The 22,408-nt window shown below is 35.2% G+C and overlaps 1 pseudogene; it reads right to left on the bottom strand.

Annotated features, from left to right (window-relative positions):
• Positions 1-556: 556 nt before the first annotated feature.
• LOC144366691 (small RNA 2'-O-methyltransferase pseudogene) lies at positions 557-2,227 on the bottom strand (annotated as a pseudogene).
• Between the last annotated feature and the right edge of the window lie 20,181 nt (positions 2,228-22,408).

Genomic DNA, 22,408 nt, shown 5'->3' with positions numbered 1-22,408 from the left:
TAATCATATGATTTTTATCTTTAAGTCTATTGATGTGATGAATTATATTTATTGATTTCCATATGTTGAACCAACTTTGCATCCCTAGAATGGACCCCACTTGATCATGGTGCACTATGTTTTAAATATTATTTTTATTCGATTTGCCAGAATTTTATTGAGAATTTTTGCATCAGTGTTCATCAGGAATATTGGTCTGAAATTTTCTTTCCTTTATGTGTCTCTTCCTGGATTTAGTATCAGGATGATAGTAGCCTCATAGAATGAGTTACCTTTTTCTATTTAATGGAATAATTTGAGGATTATTGGTATTAATTCTTTTTTGTAGATCTTATAGAACTCAGCTGTGAATCTGTCTGGTCCTGGGTTTTACTTATTTGGTTTGTTTTTCCTTGCTTTAAATTGAACTGTTTAAATATTGTGTATACTCTTGACTCATTTGGTTTGATCATATGCCTCTAGAAATTCCTTGGTGTCTTTGAGGTTTTCTATTTTACTGGAATATAAATTTTATTTTATTTTATTTTATTTTATTTTTTAAGTTTTAAACAGTGTATTTGATCACTTTAAAAAAATTTTAATGCTACTTCAACACATGGCTCTAACACCAAAAAAAGGGTGAGTTCAAAATTAGTACATCACCATATCCAATTTCTTCATTCTTGAGAACACAAAGAAAAATTCCAACTTATAAAGGAAAACACACTGCATTTAGTTAAACCCTAAAACCTTTCTCAGGTAAAGTGCAGTCAGGCGCCTCTGTCCACCAGTTTAGGAGTGTCTTGTGTTAAAACTTTTAAAATGTTACTTGAATTATGACAATACAAAGTTTAAATTCTAAGTAAGCCCAACTATCACGGAGTCCTTGAACTTCAGGAAACGCAGATGGCTCAATAATCTTCAAACTGATAATCCCAAGATTTATACAGGTCATCCATGACTGCAGAACCATCACTGCTCAGCTGCACCGAGTCTGCGATGAGTGATCTCATCCTCTCCTCAGTCACACCTAAGCGGTGCACTTTGGGATAAGCAAGGAGCCTTTGCAGGGGTAGGAAAAACTTATCTCCTTCACAGAAGGGTTTTGGAGAATTCTCTATCCTGGCTTCTTCAGCCTCTGTGAAGACTGCTCCCAACACTACTTGGGGCGGACCAGAAGAGTCAGTGTTGTCTGGGTCACTGCACAAGTCCTTCTGTTCTCGCAGCATTCACTGTTGTCTCAATCTCAGCCGTTCCACTAGTATCAACACTTCCCCAACCAATACAAATTTGAGCATCTTCTCCTGCTGTAAACTCGGGTAGGAGGTCTTATAAACAGTTTCATAAACATGTTGATCATGCTGCTCTGGAAAGCACAATTCTGTTACCTTCCCATTATTTTTCCGGAAGACACCAATCTGGGTACAATAGCCAACATGCTCAGCTCCAGCTGGTGGTTCCCCTACCCCAGTAAACTCCACAGAGTAATGATAACGATTTGCCACTTGTAAGGCCCAGGTCTGAAACTCCATTCTGTTCCACTCAAATTTATGATCAGCATCTCTTAGGGTCACAGTGGGAAATAGCGGGTTGAATTCAGAGTTTGGTGTGCTGATGACAATCATGGCTGGAGACAGGTACCCAAATACCACTTCGGGAAATCTAGCCAGATCATCTGAATCCAAATGTTCTATTAATTCAATGCATGTTATCAAGTCAAATCCAAGCAAACGAGAATCTCTCTCCACAACAGAGCCATGATACAAGATAACAGTCAAATCCAGATCTCGGGGCTTTACAAACTCCCCCAAATAGGGAGACAACTGATGCCCATTTGACTGCAATTTTTCCTTATCGATATCTACTCCAACAAGCCGTTGAATACATGGGTAGATTTTCAGCAGCCTTAGGAGCTCTGTGTCACCACATCCCAGGTCTGCAACCTTCTTGGGTTTATGTTGATCCACAAAATCTCTAACAAACTGGTATCGTTGTTTGTATAGTGGAGGTTTAAACTTAATTACTTTCTCAGGACAAACTTCTTCAAAATTACCATCAATCACACTATTGCACTGTTCATTCTCTTCTTCCATCTTGTTTCTAGGTTTTGTTGAGAACAAATGCAGATATATCATTCAAGCTCTGTATCTGAGAATCAGCAGCAATTCAACTGCGCCTTCTGCTCTCCTGCGCTGCGCATGGAAGTTTTGCGCTCTCGGCGTCGGTACTGGTTCTTAGCGTTGGCCCCGGCGTGCGAAGCCCCACAGTGCGCCTGCCCCATCCCTCCATGCTCCTCACTCCCAGGCGTCGGTTTTGGGTTTTTTAACGGCTGCAGTGGCGCATGCCCCGAAGCTATTTTCAAGGTCCTCACCCGAACCCTGCCGGGCACTAAGACCTCCACCCCGCCGCATCGCGAGCTCCCGCAGCTGTGATCCGCCTTGGCCGGTCCTGTGACTGGTGGATGGAGAGGGTGCTGCACGGAGCTCGTCCGCAGGCCGCTGGAATATAAATTTTAAAAATAGTTTCTGATTGTCTTCTGTATGTCAATAGTGTCTGTCATGATAATTTTTTTTAATCACAATTTTTAGCAATTTGAGTTTTCTCTCTCCTTTTTGTTAGAGTGGCTAAGGGTCTGTCAATTTTATTTATTTAAAGAATCAGCTTTTTATTTTGTCAATTTTTTTATTCTCTTCCTTTATTTCAATCTCATTGACTTCTGCCCTGATTTTAATTATTTTCTGTCTTCTACTACTTTGGGTATTGGTTTTGTTCCTTTTCTTCCTAGGGCTCTGAGCTATAATAACTTATCGTTTATTTGTTGACTTTTTATTCTTTTAATGAGTGAGCTTGATGCAATGAACGTGTACCTCTTAGCACTGCCTTCATAGTGTCCCATAGATTCTGATAAATTGTATCAGAGCTCTCATTTACCTCTAAGAATATTTTTTTAATCTCCTCCCTGATTTCTTCTGTTATTCATGGATAATTCAATAGCATATTGGTTAGTTGCTAGGTATTGGAGTGGCTTCTATTTTTTATTTTATCATTGATTTATAATTTTATTCCATTATGGTCAGATAGATAGAATGCAGGGTGATATATCTATTTCTTTTTTGTATTTGCTAAGACTTGCTTTGTGGCGTAACATGTCGTCTATTTTGGAATAGGATCCATGTGCTGCTGAAATGAAAGTGTATTCACTCATTGATGGATGGGACATTCTATATATGTCTATTAAATCCAAGTTATTGATTGTGTTATTTAGTTCTATAGTTTCTTTGTTTAGTTTTCATTTGTAAGAGTTTTGTTTGGTAAGAGAGGTGCATTAAAATCACCCAGTATTATTGTGTTGTGGTCTATTTGGTTCTTGTAGTTGAAAAGGGTTTTTTTGATATACATAGATGTATATACATTTGATGATATACATTTGATATACATAGATTCCTCATTGTTTGGGGCATTTATGATTGTTATGTCTTGTTGATGTATGAATCCCTTAGCATTATGAAATGCCCTTCTTTAACCCTTTTCACTAACTTTGCTTTGAAGTCCACTTTATCTGATATGAGAATGGAAACCCCTGCTTGTTTATGTGGGCCATGTGAGTGGTACATTTTTCCCACCCTTTTACTTTTAGTCTCTGGATGTCTTTTCCTGTGGGATGAGTCTCTTAAAACATATTTGGTGGGTTGTTATTATTATTTTTAAATCCAATCTGTCAGTCTATGTTTTTTAATTGATGAGTTTAGATGATTCACATTCAGGGTTATTAGTGAGACATGATTTGTATTCCCAATCATTTTATTTTTGGTTTTTAACTTGACTTGGTTTCTCCTTTGATTAGCCTTTACTTTAGTGTATTTCCTCCATTTGCTGATTTTCATTGTTTTTTTTTTTATTTTTTCCTCCCGGAATATTTTGCTAGGATGCTCTGTACTGCAGGTCTTCTTGCTGTAAACTCTTTTAACTTTTGTATTATGAAAGGTTTTTACTTCATGATCAAATCTAAAGCTTAAATTTGCTGGATATAAAAAAATTGTACACATCCATTTTCTGTCAGACATTGGTATATGTTTTTCTAGGATCTCCTGGTTTTGAGTGGATGGATTGAAAATCTTCTGAAATACTAATTGTTCTCCTCCTATATGTGATCTGATTCCTTTCTCTTGCAGTCTCTAAAATTCTACTTTTATTCTGTATGCTAGTCATTTTCATTATAAAATAAATGCCTACACCAGAATGCCTTGGTGTAGATCTGTGGTAATTTTGTACATTTCGTGTCTTATAAGCCTCTTGCATTTGATTTTCCAAATAATTTTTCATGTTTGGAAAATTTTCTAATATTGTTCCATTGAAAATATTGTGCATTCTTTGGTTTGGATCTCTATGCCTTCCTCTATCCCTCTATCTCAAATCTTAGATTTGTTCTTTTGATGCTGTTTCATAATCCTTGTGTGTTCTGTTTCTTACCATCTTCACTGTGAGGTCAACTTATTTTCAAGATTGTATATTTTGTCTTCTTTATCTGGCGGTCTGTCTTCCAAGTGATCTTGTCTGTTGGTGATGCTTTCTATTTTTTTTTAATTCAATTTATTGTTTCCTTTATTTTAAGGATTTCTGATTTTTTTTCAGAATCTTTATCTCTTGAAGTAATCTTTTGCTACCTATATTTGCTCCCTTATCTCTTTGTTGTTGTGATCGATGATTGCCTGCATTTGTTTTCTTATCTCTATGTTGGAGTGATCAATTTTGCCTGTATTTTCTCATTAGGTCATTATTTAATTTGCAGATCATTTTAATTATGTACATTTGAAGCTCCTTCTCTGATATTTCATCAATTGTGCTGTCCATGGATTCTATTAAAGTAGTATCTTGGTTTGTTTGGGGTACTTTCTTCCCTTGTTTTTTCATGTTGACTATGTATCTTTTTTTCTTACAGTGGAGATCTGAGCTATTACAGTTTCTAACCTATATTCTTGTAGTATCTGTGCAAATTACCTGTATCTCACTTGGTGTTGGGCTTCCAGTTCCTGCTGGTATCCCATGATGAATGCTACTGAAAATAAAGATGTTGTCCACAATTGCAGAGGTAACTCAAGATAGCAGTGTGGATGTCCCAAGATGGATGCAACCACTTTCAGAAATGGGGCTGAAAGGGTGAGACTTACAGTTGTTTGGACTGCCTGTCCAGAGATGCAGCTGCCTTTAGGCCATTTCTCTTTTCACAAGCTAGAGTCTACTATATGGGGAGGGATATGATGATGGCTGAAATGTCCTAAGATGGAGGTGGGTTATGCATGGAATTCCTGGTGGTCCTCTGGGGTGGTGTTGGGCTTTACCCTGACCCAGACTTCTGCCTGGGTCAGCAGGGGTAGCTTTGGGCCTGAGCCTAGGCCTGGGACTGGGCTCCGGCAAGAATCTGCCAGTTGGTGGGGTGTTCCTGGGCCTAACCTGGGCCTGGGCTCCCACCAATGCCTCCTATATTTGAAATGATGTGAAAGTGAAAAACACAGTATAATACATATTTTTAAAAGGTTGATTAATTATAATAGTGGAACATATAACTAAAAAATAGAAATACAAACAAAACCTACTAAAACTTAACATATAAAAATATGCACTGCAGTGATACATTGATGGCAATCGTACAAAAGTAGTTCATCATATAACTACCTCTTTCCCTTCTTCAACTTTTCCTTCTCCTTCTCCTCCCACTTCTTCTTCCTTCTTCTCCTTTTTGGTTCATGGCACTCTTCAGAGAATACTTATTTTCTATGTGACATTTTTCTTTTGGAAATTCTTTTATAAAAGAATTTACACATTGCTATGAGCATTTCCTATTAAAATTCTCCATCTTCTTTGCTGTGTTCTATGTTTCTTTGGTGTGTTCTATGATTCATTTTCATTAATCTGGATGTGTTCATCCACAGACTAAAAATTTGGTAGAAACACTGCCAGTGATTGAATAACAACATCTATGCAAAAGTGTCCTGTTATTCTACTACACTCCTAACTATTTTTGAACCTGTCAGTAATATCCCTAGCTTCTCCAGGTAAACACAATACAACTTTAATCCATTTAAAGCTCTTAGAATGTAGCCACATGGAAGGAAATTTGATTCAGACAAATAAAACATATTATTTCCTTTTAAAAATTTTTTCTTTGTAGATAAACATGACAGTAGAGTGTGTCCTGACATACCATATGTATAGGGAGTGTAATACATTCTAACTAGAAACCTATTCTTGCATTTGCATATGACAAGGAATCTCAGTGTTCGTGTATAAATAGAGCATTTTAAACTGAAGTTTCCACCAAATGCTTTGGTATGAGTGGAGCAAAATATCTTATTGGGCACAACTAAAAATTTGTCTTTAGAAGTCTTTATTTTACCTAATTCAACATTTATCATTTTTTACAGATTCAAGTGAAATACATTTTATTCTGAAAAGTCCACAAAATATTCAATAAGCATTTATAAAGTACTTTAATTTTTCCACTGAGTAATACATAAAAGGTAAGTTCTAGAATTTTCAGATCCAACAAGATTGTAAATTGTATATATTTTATATTAAACAAGAGGAATATTTGAAAGTGCCATTCAATAGCCAAAATAAATCATGTGCTATTTTTTTCTGTTAGATTTAGTGATAAGTATATCTTCTTTAATAGTCAAATCTCTAACCAAAAAAAAAAAAAGTCACCATTCATCCAATTTTGTAATATCAGGGGTCTTCTATGTTAGAAAAAGGCCTTTGTTCAGAGGTTAATAACTTTCAAACATTATTTTTTTAAAATACACATATTGTTTATTAGGGTATTAGTTTCATAGAACATTGGAACATGCATTTAAAAGATATATTATCTAAAATGGGATGAGATAAAGGCATGAAGGCTAATATATTTTCATGAATGAGTATAACATAAAGGCCAATGAAAAGCTCACATTTGGAGCTTTCTCCACTTTTTTAGGTGATATGAACCTTGAGAAAAAGGGGCAATACTATAGCTCTTCCCCATTTTACCTTAATTTTATTTTTCTTTATTTCTTCAATGGCTTAGGTGTTATATCCTCATCATTAGTTAGCTGGTGCTGCCTTGCCAAGGGCAGATATTCCCCTCCTAGTCCACTCAGACTCATACACTAATCTCCTCTGGAAACACCCACACAGATATACCCTAAATAATGGTTTACCAGATTTCTAAGTATGTGTCCTACCTAATATGATGCAACTCACCTGCATAGAACTCAAAATACACCAATCTTTTCACAAGAATTTGGATTTAAACCTCTCTTATCTAGATTTTTCAATAAATGGCAATTATAGTTTTCAGGATGTTAATTTTCAGGATTTCAGCATTCAGGAGCTTTATATTTTGTGATTGCGGTTTTTAGGATTTTACACATTAGGAGTTTTGATCTTCAGGATTTCAACAAACAAATTATAGCATTTGGGAAGTGAAAAACATGAATTCTATTCTGAGAAAACAAGCACAAAATATGAAGGCATGGGGTTAGGCGACTGCATAGTTTGGGGTGAAGCCTCCTGAAAATCTTAAGAGCTTATAATACTGAAAAGGTACAACCAATCCCAGGCTATACAGTGAGAAAAAATAACATCAAATTGAAAGAAAAGCAAAACAAATTCAGTATTGTTCTGTTTCTGTCTGCAGTGATTACATATTTTTGAGGTATTTAATATGAATTTTTTTCCTGTAAAGATACTGATTTCCTTACTTTGATGGTGTTTTAGACACACATTCAATATATTCAATACTGATGTTTATGTTAATCATGAACTAAGGTAAAAATTTTAATAAATATGACCATATTCTGGTTCTAGAAACTTTTTTTACATTCACCATTGTAACAAGTATCTCAACAACAACAACAAAAATATTTAGAAATGGAAAATTTTAAGTATTTTGGTAACTTTTATCAGAAGTGTAATGTAATGTCATTGCCATATCTCCTTCAAAGCCTATTTTCAATTTATATTTAGATTCAAAACCTCCCCTTCATATATTATCACTCAAATTTATTTATTTATTTATTTATTTATTTTATTGGTTGTTCAAAACATTACAAAACTCATGACATATCATCTTTCATACATTTGATTCAAGTGGGTTATGAACTCCCATTTTTACCCCAAATACAAATTGCAGGATCACATCAGTTACACATTCACATTTTTACTTAATGCCATATTAGTGACTGTTGTACTCTGCTACCTTTCCTATCCCCTACTATCCTCTCTCCCCTTCCCTCTCATCTTCTTGCTGTTGTTCAATTTGCTCCCTTGGTTTTTTTTCTCCCCTTTTCCCTCACAACCTCTTATATGTAATTTTGTGTAACATTGAGGGTCTCCTTCCATTTCCATACAATTTCCCTTCTCTCTCCCTTTCCCTCCCACCACTTGTCTCTGTTTAATGTTAATCTTTTCCTGATGCTCTTCCTCCCTGCTCTGTTCTTAGTTGCTCTCCTTATATCAAAGAAGACATTTGGCATTTGTTTTTTAAGGATTGGCTAGCTTCACTTAGCATAATCTGCTCTAATGCCATCCATTTCCCTGCAAATTCCATGATTTTGTCATTTTTTAGTGCTGCGTAATACTCCATTGTGTATAAATGCCACATTTTTTTTATCCATTCATCTATTGAAGGGCATCTAGATTGGTTCCACAGTCTAGCTATTGTGAATTGTGCTGCTATGATCATTGATGTGGTAGTGTCCCTATAGTACACTCTTTTAAGGTCCTCAGGGAATAGTCCAAGAAGGGCGATAGCTGGGTCAAATGGTGGTTCCATTCCCAGCTTTCCCAGGAATCTCCATACTGCTTTCCAAATTGGCCGAACCAATTTGCAGTCCCACCAGCAATGTACAAGTGTACCCTTTTCCCCACATCCTCGCCATCACTTACTGTTACTTGACTTCATAATGGCTGCCAATCTTACTGCAGTGAGATGGTATCTTAGGGTGGTTTTGATTTGCATTTCTCTGACTGCTAGAGATGGTGAGCATTTTTTCATGTACTTGTTGATTGGTTGTATGCCCTCCTCTGAGAAGTGTCTGTTCAGGTCCTTGGCCCATTTGTTAATTGGGTTATTTGTTATCTTATTGTTTAATTTTTTGAGTTCTTTGTATATTCTGGATATTAGGGCTCTATCTGAAGTGTGAGGGGTAAAAGGTACAACCAATCCTCAGCTATATAATGAGTTGTTCCCAAGATGTAGGCTCCCTATTTATCTCTCCTATTGTTTCTCGTGCTGAGAGAAAACTTTTTAGTTTAAGCAAGTCCCATTTGTTTATTCTTGTTATTAACTCTTGGGCTATGGGCGTCCTATTAAGGAATTTGGAGCCCTACCACACAATATGTAGATCGGAGCCAACATTTTCTTCTATCAGGCGCAGAGTCTCTGATTTGATATCAAGCTCTTTGATCCATTTTGAGTTAACTTTTCTGCATGGCAAGAGAAAGGGGTTCAGCTTCATTTTTTGTTGCATATGGATTTCCAGTTTTCCCAGAACCATTTGTTGAAGATGCTATCCTTCCTCCATTGCATGCTTTTAGCCTCTTTATCAAATATAAGAAAGTTGTAATTTTGTGGATTGGTCTCTGTGTCCTCTATTCTGTATCATTGGTCCACCCACCTGTTTTGGTACCAGTACCATGCTGTTTTTGATACTATTGCTCTGTAGTACAGTTTGAAATCTGGTATCGCTATACCTCCAGATTCACACTTCCTGCTTAGAATTGCTTTTACTATTCTGGGTCTTTTGATTTTCCATATGAATTTCATGATTACCTTATCTATTTCTACAAGAAATGCCATTGGTATTTTGATTGGCATCACATTAAAACTGTAGAGAACTTTGGGTAATTTCGCCATTTTAATGATGTTAGTTCTGCCTATCCATGAACAGGGTATATTTTTCCATCTTCTAAGATCTTCTTCTATTTCTCTCTTTAGGGTTCTCTAGTTTTCATTGTATAAATCTTTCACCTCTTTTGTTAGGTTTCTTCCCAAGTATTTTATTTTTTTTTTGAGGATATTGTGAATGGAGTGGTTTTCCTCATTTCCATTTCAGAAGTTTTATTGCTGATATACAGGAATGCCTTTGATTTATGCGTGTTGATTTTATATCCTGCCACTTTGCTGAATTCATTTATTAGTTCTAGTGGTTTCTTTGTGGACCCTTTTGGATCTTCTAGGTATAGAATCATGTCTTCTACAAATAGTGATAATTTAAGTTCTTCTTTTTCTATTTTTATGCCTTTAATTTCTTTTGTCTATCTAATTGCTCTGGCTAGTATTTCAAGAACTAAATTAAATAGAAGTGGTGAGAGAGGGCATCCTTGTCTTGTTCCAGATTTTAGAGAGAATGCCTTCAGTTTTTCTCCATTTAGAATGATGTTAGCCTGAGATTTAGCATATATAGCTTTTACAATGTTGAGGTAAGTTCCTGTTATCCCTAGTTTTTCTAGTGTTTTGAACATAAAGGGATGCTGTACTTTGTCGAATGTTTTTTCTGCATCTATCAAGATGATCATATGGTTCTTATCTTTAAGTCTATTGATGTGGTGAATAACATTTATTGATTTCCATATAATGAACCAGCCTTGCATCCCAGGTGTGAATCCTACTTGATCATGGTGCACAATTTTTTTTTAAATATGCTTTTGTATTCGATTCAACAGGATTTTATTGAGAATTTTTGCATCAAAATTCATTAGAGATATTTGTCTTTAGTTTTCTTTCTTTGAAGTGTCTTTATCTGGTTTCAGGATCAGGGTGATGTTGGCCTCATAGAATGAATTTGGAAGAGCTCCTTCTTTTTCTATTTCTTGAAATAGCTTGAAAAGTATTGGTATTAATTCTTCTTTGAAGGTTTTGTACAACTCCACTGTATACCCATCCGGTCCAGGGCTTTTCTTGGTTGGTAGTCTTTTGATGGCTTCTTCTATTTCTTCCTTTGTTATTGGTCTGTTTAAATTGTGTGTGTCTTCCTGACTCAATCTGGGCAGATCATATGACTTAAGAAATTTATCGATATCTTCACTATCTTGTATTTTATTGGAATATAGGGTTTCAAAATACTTTCTAATTATCTTCTGTATTTCTGTAGTGTCCATTGTGATAGTGCCTTTTTCATCCCATATGTTAGTAATTTGAATTCTCTCTCTTTTTCTCTTCGCTAGCATGGCTAAGGGTCTGTTGATCTTATTTATTTTTTCGAAAAACCAACTTTTAGTTTTATCAATTTTTTCAATGTTTTTTTTTGTTTCAATTTTGTTGATTTCCACTCTGATTTTAATTATTTCTTGTCTTCTACTACATTTGCTATTGTTTTGCTCTCCCTTTTCTAGGGTTTTGAGATGAAGTGTGAGTTCATTTATTTGTTGTTTTTTTTTTTTTCTTTTTTTGAGGAATGAACTCCAGGAAATGAATTTCCCTCTTAAAACTGCTTTCATTGTGTCCCATAGATTCCGGTATGTTGTATCTATATTGTTGTTTATCTCTAAGAATTTTTTGATTTCCTCCTTTATGTCCTCTGTAACCCATTGATCATTCAATAACATATTGTTCATTTTCCAGGTGTTTCAGGATTTTTCCTTCCTTCTTTAATCATTGATTTCCAGTTTCATTCCATTATGGTCAGATAAGGTGCATGGTATTATCTACACACCTGTATATTTACTAAGAGTTGCCCTATGGCATAATATATGGTCTATCTTTGAGTAAGATCCATGTGCTGCTGAGAAGAACGTGTATCCACTTGATGATGGTTGATATATTCTATATATTTCAGTTAAGTCTAGGTTATTGATTGTGAATATTGAGTTCTATAGCTTCTTTATTCAGCTTCTGTCTGGAGGATCTGTCTAATGGAGAGAGCAGTGTGTTGAAGTCAGCCATGATTATTGTGCTGTGGTCTATTTGACTCTTGAACTTGAGGAGAGTTTGTTTTATGTACATTGCAGCACCATTGTTGGGTGCATACATATTGATAATTGTTATGTCTTGTTGGTGGATGGTTCCTTTTAACAGTATATATAGTCCTTCTTTATCCCTTTTAATTAACTTAGGTTTGAAGTTGATTTTATTTGATATGAGTATGGCCACTCCTGCTTGCTTACGAAGGCCATGTGAGTGGTATGATTTTTCCCAACCTTTCACCTTCAGCCTGTGTATGTCTTTTCCTATCATATGAGTCTCCTGAAGGTAGCATATTGTTGTATCTGTTTTTTTATTCCAGGTTACTAGCCTATGTCTCTTGATTGGTGAATTTAAGCCATTTTAAGGTTACAATTGAAATATGATTTGTACTTCCAGTCATGTTTATTTATTTATTTATTTTAGTTTGGCTAGTTTTTCCTCTTTGGTTATTTTGCTCCCCCTTTACTGAGATACCTCCCACCGTTAGTTTTGGGTGCTATTTTTCAATTCCTCTTCTTATAGTATTTTGCTCAAAATGCCTTGCAGTGCTGGTTTTCTGGCTGCAAATTCTTTTAACTTTTTTTTTTTTTATTGTTGGTCGTTCAAAACATTACACAGTTCTTAATACATCGTATTTCACAGTTTGATTCAAGCGGGTTATGAACTCCCAACTTTACCCCGTATACAGATTGCTGTATCACATCAGTTACCCTTCCATTGATTGACATATTGCCTTTCTAGTGTCTGATGTATTCTGCTGTCAGTCCTATTCTCTACTATCCCCCTTCCCCTCCCCTCCCCTCCCCTTTTCTCTCTCTACCCCTTGTACTGTAAATCATTTCTTCCATTTGTATTATCTTGTCTTACCCCTCCTTTCCTCTTATATATCATTTTGTATAACCCTGAGGATCACCTTCCATTTCCTTTTGTTTATTGTGAAATATTTATTTTCATTGTCAAATCTGAAGCTTAATATTGCTGGATACAGTATTCTTGGTTGGAATCCATTGTTTTTCAGCATTTGAAATATGTTGTTCCAGTATCTTCTCGCTTTCAATGTCTGTGATGAAAAATCAGCCATTAACCTAATTGGTTTACCCCTGAATATAATCTGCCTCCTTTCTCTCGTAGCTTTTAATATTCTCTCCTTTTCTGTATGTTGGATATCTTCATAATTATGTGTATTGGAGTTGGTCTATTATGGTTTTGAATGTTTGGGGTCCTGTAGTCTTCTAGGATTTGGCAATCCATTCTATCCTTAATAACTGGGAAGTTTTCTAGGATTATTTCATTTAATAGATTGTCCATTCCTTTGGTTTGAACCTCTATACCTTCTTCTATCCCAATGACTCTCAAGTTTGGTTTTTTTATGACATCCCATATCTCTTGGATAGATTGTTCATGGGTTTTAATCATCCTTTCTGTGTTTACTATATTCTTTTAAAGTTGATAAACTTTGTCTTCATTATCTGATGTTCTGACTTTTACTTGATCTAATCTATTTGTAATATTCTCGTTTTAGTTTTTAATTTGGTTTATGGTTTCCTGCATTTCTAGGATTACTGTTTGATTTTTTTTTAAATCCCTATCTCGTTAGAGCTCGTTCTTTGCCATTTGAATTTGTTTTGATAGAGCTCGTTCTTTGCCATTTGAATTTGTTTATTTAATTTGTTTTCAAAATATACTTTCATTGCTTGGACTTGCTGTGTCATGTGTTCTCTAATATTCCCTTCCATCTGAGATAGGTATGCCTTGAGTTCTTTCTCTGTCCATTTTTCTGATGCCTCTAGGTCCTCCTGTAGATTTAAGTTGGCCTGCATTGTTTGTAATCCGTTTTCCCTTGTTTTTTCATGTTGTTCACGTTACTTTCCAGCTCTTTTTGCTACAATGTTTCTGCTTTCTCCTATAACTTTGTTTTGGTTTTGTATATCTCTGTTGTCTCTCCTTTCTTCTGGGAGACTATGCCTAGAAATGTTGGGCTTTATTGTAATTTAAAGCTGATTCACTCAATTCATAAAAAACTTCCAGATTCTGTATGCATATAGTGATTTGTTGTTTGTTCTTAGGACTTTATGTTTAGGTTAGGTGCTATGATGGTATGAGGGTTAGTATGTCTTGGCTACTTTAGAAGATTGCTCTACTGAAGGGGGATATTAACAGGCGATTGTATCAGGGTGTTTGGTAATAGCTAGATATTTAGGACCCCTATAGACAGCCTCGAAACATGCACCTATTTGCATTTACACAATTACAGGTAATGGAAGACGTAATGCTTGGGATGAAAGCTTGTTGGTAGGGGAAGGAAGGTGCTCTTAAAAAGAAAGAAAGAGAGAGAGAGAGAGAGATTAGAGGAAAATAGAAAGAACAATAAAACTTGAAACAGGAAAGAAAGAAAGAGGGAAAAGGGGAGAAAAGAACAAAGAGAGGAAAAAAAAAAGAAAAAAATTGAAGTCTTAGAGATCCATTTTCTTCTCTTCCAGTAGGCAGAGCTGTGCTGTCCGAGCCGAGCTTCTGCCCTCTATGTGCTGACAGCAATCCCTGTAAGGTGGCTCCTGGGAGTCTCTCAATCCTGTTAGTCCAGAGCCCTTTCACTTCTCCGGCCCCTTCCCCCTTCCTCCTGCCAGCCAGCGAGTCAGGTCCTGTTCACTGGAGGCGGTTCCCCAAAGATATGGTTACACTTGCAGCCCCACCGCGTGTCCTAATTCCTGAACGACTGAGCACTCTCTCTGTTGCTCATGTAAGCCCCAGTGCTGTGGTGCGGTGATCTGGGAACCAACAGTTTAATTTTTCCGGACTCCTTTGGTGGGCATGCCCCTGGAAACTGGCGGCTAAGACCTTGGGTGTCACTGCTGGTGGTAAGGGGAGTTGGGGATCGGGAATCCCCTCTGCTTCCCTACAGACACGCCCCCCCAGAGAGATTCCTGAGGTTTCCTAGCTGCTTGTATCTGGAGGGGGTGGAAGTCACAACCTGCTCAACTGGATTCCACTGGGATGGAATTCCTCGGCTGAACTCCAGTGACATCACCTCTCTGCTATGGCGGGCCCCAGGCTCCTTGCCTGAGTGTCCGAAGGGAGGGGTGGGACTGGTCTGTCTCTGGTTGGTTTCAGTTCCTGGTTCGCTATTTCATGAAGGCTTAGTTAGAGACCTCTACCTAGAGCCACTCCTATTGAGCTGCGCCTCGGAGGCTAGCTGCCTAGACACAGGGGCCACAGGTGGGCAGCAGACCATCGCCGAGTCACGCGGGCAGCAGATGGCGGGTCTGGACCTCTGCACCGCGTGGCAGAGTTTCTGGGGCAAACTGTCACCTCCAAAAATCCTACTAAGTCCCGGCCGGTGTCTCTTCAGTGGAATTTTGCTAGGAGTTTCTTAGCAGGTAGGATGTAAACATAACAATGCGTCTCTATGACCCCGTTATTGAGGAGGTACTGAAAGCGCTGCCTCCCCGCCCTCCGCCATGTTGGATCACTTATATCACTCAAATTTAAAGCATCACTTCTGAGTTACTCAGATATTTTTCAGATATATAAATGTATTGTGGATACAATTTCTACAAAAATTTATCAAATAGGTTGACTCCTAATTCAGGAGAAGTTAATTTTTAATTGTAATTACCAATATATTCTATACAAAGGAGAAGCTACAAAAAAATGCATAACTAACCAAACTTATCTGGTTTTCTTATTCCATTACCTCAAACCAATGGCCTGTTATTTATTTATTTATTTATTTATTTATTTTTTAAGAGAGAGTGAGAAAGAGGGAGAGAGAGAACTTTAATATTTATTTTTCAGTATTTGGCGGACACAGCATCTTTGTCTGTATGTGGTGCTGAGGATCGAACCCGGGCCGAACGCATGCCAGGCGAGCACGCTACCACTTGAGCCACATCCCCAGCCCGGCCTGTCATTTAAACAACAGAAATCTCACAAGATGTAGTCTGTGTTAATATCTTTACTTACATTTGGACAAAGAAGGAATTAAAACCTGATATTTTTGTTTGTTTCCTTTTTTTCCTGATATGGAGCCAAAATCATTAGATACTCTCACACATATTTTAACCACATGGTATTTATTTTAAAAATTCATTCCCAACTAGGCGATTTGATGAATACATATTTTTTAATGTATTTCTTAAAACTTCATGATTTTTAAATATCAAACATATATCAGTTTGAGAGGCTAAATTAATGTCATGTATGTAGTGAATGTAGTAGAAAGACACCTTTGATGATGGTATAGTTGCTCATTCAGACACAAAACTTGTTATGTAACAAAACATCTCTCACGACTTTTCATTTTCAAGAACATAAACACATGGAATGTGCTTTTGATATTCTTATTTATGAGAAACTGGGATTTGTAGAAATCAGTTTTAGAAGGCTAAGGAAATGACTCAGTGGCAGCCACACCTTGTAGCGTGCATCATGTCCTGGGTTCAATACAAAAAGAAAAAAAGAAAGAAATAGAGGGAGGGAGGGTGGGAGAGAAAGAAAGAAAAGAAAAGAAAACAGACCTTAGTTACTAAATTTGAAAACATTAGTATTTTTCCAACAAGATAAAGCAATCAGACATGTAACAATGGTATTGTAACCCAATCTTGCAAAAGCCTAAAGACAATGATTTATTGTTTAACTGAGAGTAATGGAAAATTTAGCATCTGTTTTGTTTTCCACATATCCAGGAAAAGAAAACTATCAAAAAGAGAATATAACCAAATATATGTTTTTCAATTATTCTTCCATTATTGAATATTTTTTCTTAAAAAAAAAGAAAGTAAGACTGTCTCCTATCATTCCCATGTATTACTACTCACAGTCTAATTATGACAGTACTCATTGAGCACATAAAGTATTGAAACTTGAACTTTTGAACTTACTTGGTTCTTTAAATATGAAAAGGGAATATTTCTCTGCATAATGACACACATACATACTAAAAAGTATAGATTAACATATCAAAAGAAAATGTTCAAGGATGAATGATTATAAACTAATAAGAGCTAAGTTTTCAGCTCTTCTCAAATCTTTAAGATGTACAGAATGTATCTACTGTTAATTGCTTCACTGAGCCTTGTAGAGGATGCTTTCAACTATCATGAAATAGACACAGCAAGATGTTGTGAATGTGATAACCCCATTCACAAATGCAATCAGAGGTAGTGAATTTTGCAGCTTCCGATCAAGAAAATTTTTCCATGAAGATTTTCAAAGAATCAATGTTGATGAGATAATAGTAATCTTGTGATACTGATATTTATAAAAATATAAGGCTCAGTATCAGAAAATCAAATAACCAAATTAATAAATTGGCTGACAAAATGAACAAACACTGCCCAAGAAGAAATACAATTGATCAACAAATATATGAAAACATGTTCAATATCTCTAGCAATTAGAGAAATGTGAATCAAAACTACTCTAAGATTTCATCTCAATTCAGTCAGAATGGCAATTATCAAGAATACAAGCAACAATAAATGTTGATAAGGATGTGGGGGGAAAGGTACAGATTTGTACAGAAACTTCTTTTTCTTTGTTCTATGAGGTTATTTTGAATTACAATGGAAACTGCTTTTATATTTGTTTTTCATATTTTATTACTTTGTTGTTTTCATATGATTCACCGAAATAGAAACACCATCACCAAACATCCTATTTTTTTTTACATTAAAGTTTTGAAATAAAGTGGTGAAAAGTTTGTGGTTAATATATATTTTTAAGTATATGTGAAGGTGAGAGGTATTACTATGAGGTTATGGTATGTGAAGTCCAGTGTGTTTAGAGAATGACATGAAGCACAGGTCCATAATATATACATGTACTGAGAGAACAGATAGAAGAAATTTATTCAAATGTAATAATAAATAAAAAGGAGTTGTCACCTCAGAATCAATAACAAGATTAGGGATAGATAAGAATTTGGATGATAAAAGACATAGGAATGTAGCAATCAATTCAATGCAGTGTTTTGAAAAAACAAATGTGTTAGGTTTTTTTTTTAAATAAAAAAAAATTGATTATGAAGTGGAGGCAGTTTAATAAATTTGATTATATAAAATAAAGAAACAATTTAGATAATAATAACTTTACAATGCTTTTTTAAAGGATTTGAATTTGAATGTGAATATGCTAATACATTAAACATAAGAACTTAGTAGAGATTAAAAAAAGTGAAAGAAATAGATTTTCAAACAAGTGGAGAGAGAGAAGATGGAAGACATCCACCCCTTTAAAATTCAGTTTATAAGAATATAAACTTTCTTCTTAGGAACAAGTCAAAAGTAATTTTAAGTCATAGAAAGATTCATGAAATTGAATATTTTTTAATCTTAATGGTGTTTTGAAGTTTATTATAAAACTATCTATGAATTACTTACTTTTACAGAGACTTTTTGTTGTTTCTCACTGACTGCATGCTATTTGACTTCCTTGGGCTAAGAGGACATTGCAAATGACACCAACAGAGAACTGATGAGGATTGTGTAATGGTTCTTGATGCTTAGAACCACAATGTACATGCAAAGCCACAGTTAGCCAAGACTACAGTCTCTCCTGTACCGGAAGCTGAGGAAGATGCATGAGTCATCCCCAGGTGACCTCAGTTGAGCCTGGACTTGACCAGAAGAATAGCCAGGCTAAACTTCCAGATTGCAAAATTATGACCCAAACAAGTGGTTACTTCTGTAAATTTTAACTACACAACAAAAAGCTGAATTGTATAAACATTAAAATGTTTTCTGAATGTGGTTTGGATACAAATGATCTGTAATACCTTATTGCATGTTCATATACTCCAGAGATGCTTATGAAAAAAAAATGGTAAGAATAATCTGACACTTTGATTTTTTTTTATTGAGATAAGAGCCTATAAGCATTTTAACAACAGCACAGCTCTTCAAAAGAAATATTTCTGTTTGTACAGTCAAAAATATTGTCTGAAAATACTGGGCTGGCTCCTCTCCATCTGGAAATCATTCATCAAATTGTACTTTTGTTTGCATAAAGGAATCTCTTTTTCATCTTTGTTTGGAGCAGAAAGAAACTAGTATGTCACAGCACACCTTGATGTTAATTTCTGCCAGCAGCTACAGGCGGAATAGTCTGACTAATTGTGAAGGACTCTATACTCTTTGAAAACAGACTGCTATTGATAAGAGTCATGAGTTGTTAAAAACACTTTGCATTGGCTTTTTGTAGTTTAGGGCCATTAATGATAAATGCAACAGATAATTGGATTCTTTTAGAAAGAGTCAAGGAACAGAGGGGAAAATAAGATAACAATTTTATTTTGCATGATACCTGAAATACACAGTATGATGTGATTGCAAAAGTTTTAGAAATGAAGAAACCAGAGAAAAGAGGCAAATATTGAATAATGCATGTGATGCCATAACATCCTGTATGTGGAAAACTCAATTTTGTACAGGGTTAAATTTTTTTGTCTTATATGAGATGAAAAATTCACCCATCTTCATATCTACCAATCAATAATATTTACCAATTAATTAAGCAGAGTAGTATAGTAAATATATGATTATAATCTCAGCCAGTATTCAACATAATTGTTAAGAAAATGATTTTATGATAAAATTAATAAAGTATGTTTGTTCACCTCGTATGTGTATGATTTGAATGATTTTAAAAATTTATTAATGCTGTGGAGCTGGGGTTGTAGCTCAGTGGTGAGTGCTTGCCTAGCATGTGTGAGGCACTGGGTTCAATTCTCAGCACCACATACAAATAAATAACAATAAAGTCTATCAACAACTAAAAAAGAATTTTAAAAAACTTATTAATGCTTTTTTAATATCTGAAAAATGGAACACAAGCTTTTTATATAAAATTCTTAGAAACAGTATTATATATGCAATTGTCTTAGCATGTTTCCTTGTGCCCTCAAAAAAATGACTGAATTAAAGTTTTTCTCTTGAGGAAGCATTGTTGATAACTATTTTATTCCCATATTTTAAAAAAAGTTCAATGATTAATTTAAGATGGATATCATCATTACAAATATTTATATTTCATATATATAATTTTTTAAAAAAATAAGTATTGCATAAAAGTATTAGTAAAGATGTTATGATTATTAAAATCAGTTTTAAAATTGCTTCATAATTTTTATTTTAATTAAATTTCAAATTTAAAAAGTTATATTTTTTTCTATCAGTAATCCTTTCACATTTTTCTTAAGGTAAAGTAATAAAGTAGAATATCTGTACTGATACATTAAGCATATAAAGGGAACTAGTGCTGCTCATTCTGAAATTTGGACAAGACTCCTAGTTAGTTAGAAAAATTATAACTCCTAGCCAAATGTCTATTCGTCATTTCTATTATATTGCAGTCACAGACCTATTAGAATATTTGAAATGCGCCAACAATTTTAGGTTTTGAAAGTTAGAGATGTCTGAAAGATAGGAGGAAGAGGGAAATGAATATGTAGCATGCAAACACAGTGAGGTAAAGCATTATAGTTGCCTCACAACAGCTTGTCAAAACCAACAGTGCACATTTCCCCAAATTCAGTTCTATGGTTTAAATTTAGTATTTTAAAAATAGCTGTAATAAGAGTATTCACACATGAAAATTGACAAATGCTACAAACCAGTAGGAGCAAACATGGACCCCCAAAGAACTGTTAGTTCTAAATGGAATCTTCTCTGGAAATTTCTCTTTGGTCATAGATACCTATGGAGTGATCAAGGGAAAATCCAAATCCTTAGTTAGACAGTTTTCTTTAGCTAAAGTAAGGTGAAGGCAGCTGGCTTTCCTTTGCTTCATCTGTACTTGATTCACAGGACAAAACAGAAATGAAGTAGCTTGAGTCTAGTGAAGGGACTGATTAGTTGCTTACAGAGCTAGGATTACCCAAAGAGGGACCCTCTGTTGAATTTTGAAACACGTTGGAACCATAGCCACTATTTACGGTGACACCAGCAACAGCATAAAGAATATGAATGCCTTATCTCTTACATGCTCTTGTCAAAGTCTTTCGTTTGTTGACACCAGTTGGAAGCCAGTTTTTAAAGGGTCTTGTAATACTAACTTTAATCAAGCATTAGCCTCCTCCTCTATACCGCAATACAGATCAGACTAAGAGTAGAGGGAGAAAATGCCTGGAAGCAAACAATTTGTCTGCATAGAATACCTGAAAGAGAATTTACCAAAAAGGAACACTGAGAACACACAGTGAGATATTCAAGTTAGAACAACAGTGTCTTTATGTACCACAGAACAGGCAATTTACCAACATGATCTAGTGTGTGGACTCTGGCAAAATCATGAGCTATGAATGTATATGTATATGTGTGAAAACGTGTGACCTGAAATAACCACTTAAACAATTTCAGTGTCAAAGCACTCTTGATATGAAATTCCTCCTCAATCCCTTACAACTATCAGTGAGTCTAACCCTAAAAGAGGTATTCTAATTTTGTGATGGCTGGGAAGCCACACATTTTGATGGAATGACTGCAGCAAATCAGTAAAAAATTGCCCCTTAAAGGACAAATTCACGCTTAAACTGCAGGACCAACTTACTGTGTTGTTCAACCAACACCATAGAGTGTATGTGTAAAGATGACTTAGTGGAATGCAGTCTCATCCAAAGGTATGGATTTCAGCAATGATGAAGAAATTTGAAAATTAGTGATTGATGGCAGATCAGATAGTTTCCATGCCTTTGGGGGTTGCAACAAGTACTCTTATTTATGGTAGAGTAAGTACACATAGGTTAATATTTTTAGAGAATGGTGTTTTATCCAGTATTAAAAAACAGGAAAATAAAATTTGACTAGTATAATTTATTATCTTTCCCAAATGCTAAAGAAGTCATTAACATCACAGGTTATATCATAAGGGTTAAAAAAGTGAATGAAGATGTGTGCACAGTGGCACACATCAGCAGCTCATGAGGCAGAGCCAGGAGGATCACAAGTCAAAGTCAGTCTCAGGAACTTACAGAGGCACTGTCTCAAAATAAAAAAATAAAATGATGGGGAAATGTGGCTTAATAGTTAAATTTCTCTGGGTTCAATCCCTGGTATCAAAATAAAAATAAAGCAAATCAAGATAAAAATCTAAAAATAATGTTTCCTAAAATTTGACATCTCTTTTTTGGTTTTGGAATTAAGTATCTTTAAAAATTTTTGCTATGTATGATATACTTGAAATTTAATAATGCAAATAATTGCTACCCTATGCTCATAAGATACCCACATGTTCACACACAAGATAAAATAATTCTTTGCCTCTGAAGTTCTTATGTTTTATAAGCTAAATATAAGCTATAAATATAAGTAACAATTTAATGTAATCTTAATATATCATCACCACAATTTATATTGTTGTATGAGCTGGAGCATGACAAACTAATTATTATATATGTTTACATTTAAGGATATGACTAATCTTAATAGAGAATCAAAAGGGAAGTGTGGTATTTTATTTGTTAAACAATAAGAGCCAGATGGTTGGGATTAA

The sequence above is a fragment of the Ictidomys tridecemlineatus genome, chromosome 9 (genome assembly GCF_052094955.1).
Source record: "Ictidomys tridecemlineatus isolate mIctTri1 chromosome 9, mIctTri1.hap1, whole genome shotgun sequence".
In the NCBI taxonomy this organism is placed as follows: Eukaryota; Metazoa; Chordata; class Mammalia; order Rodentia; family Sciuridae; genus Ictidomys; species Ictidomys tridecemlineatus.
Note: the sequence above shows the minus strand (reverse complement) of the source record. Positions and strands in the feature narration are given on the sequence as shown.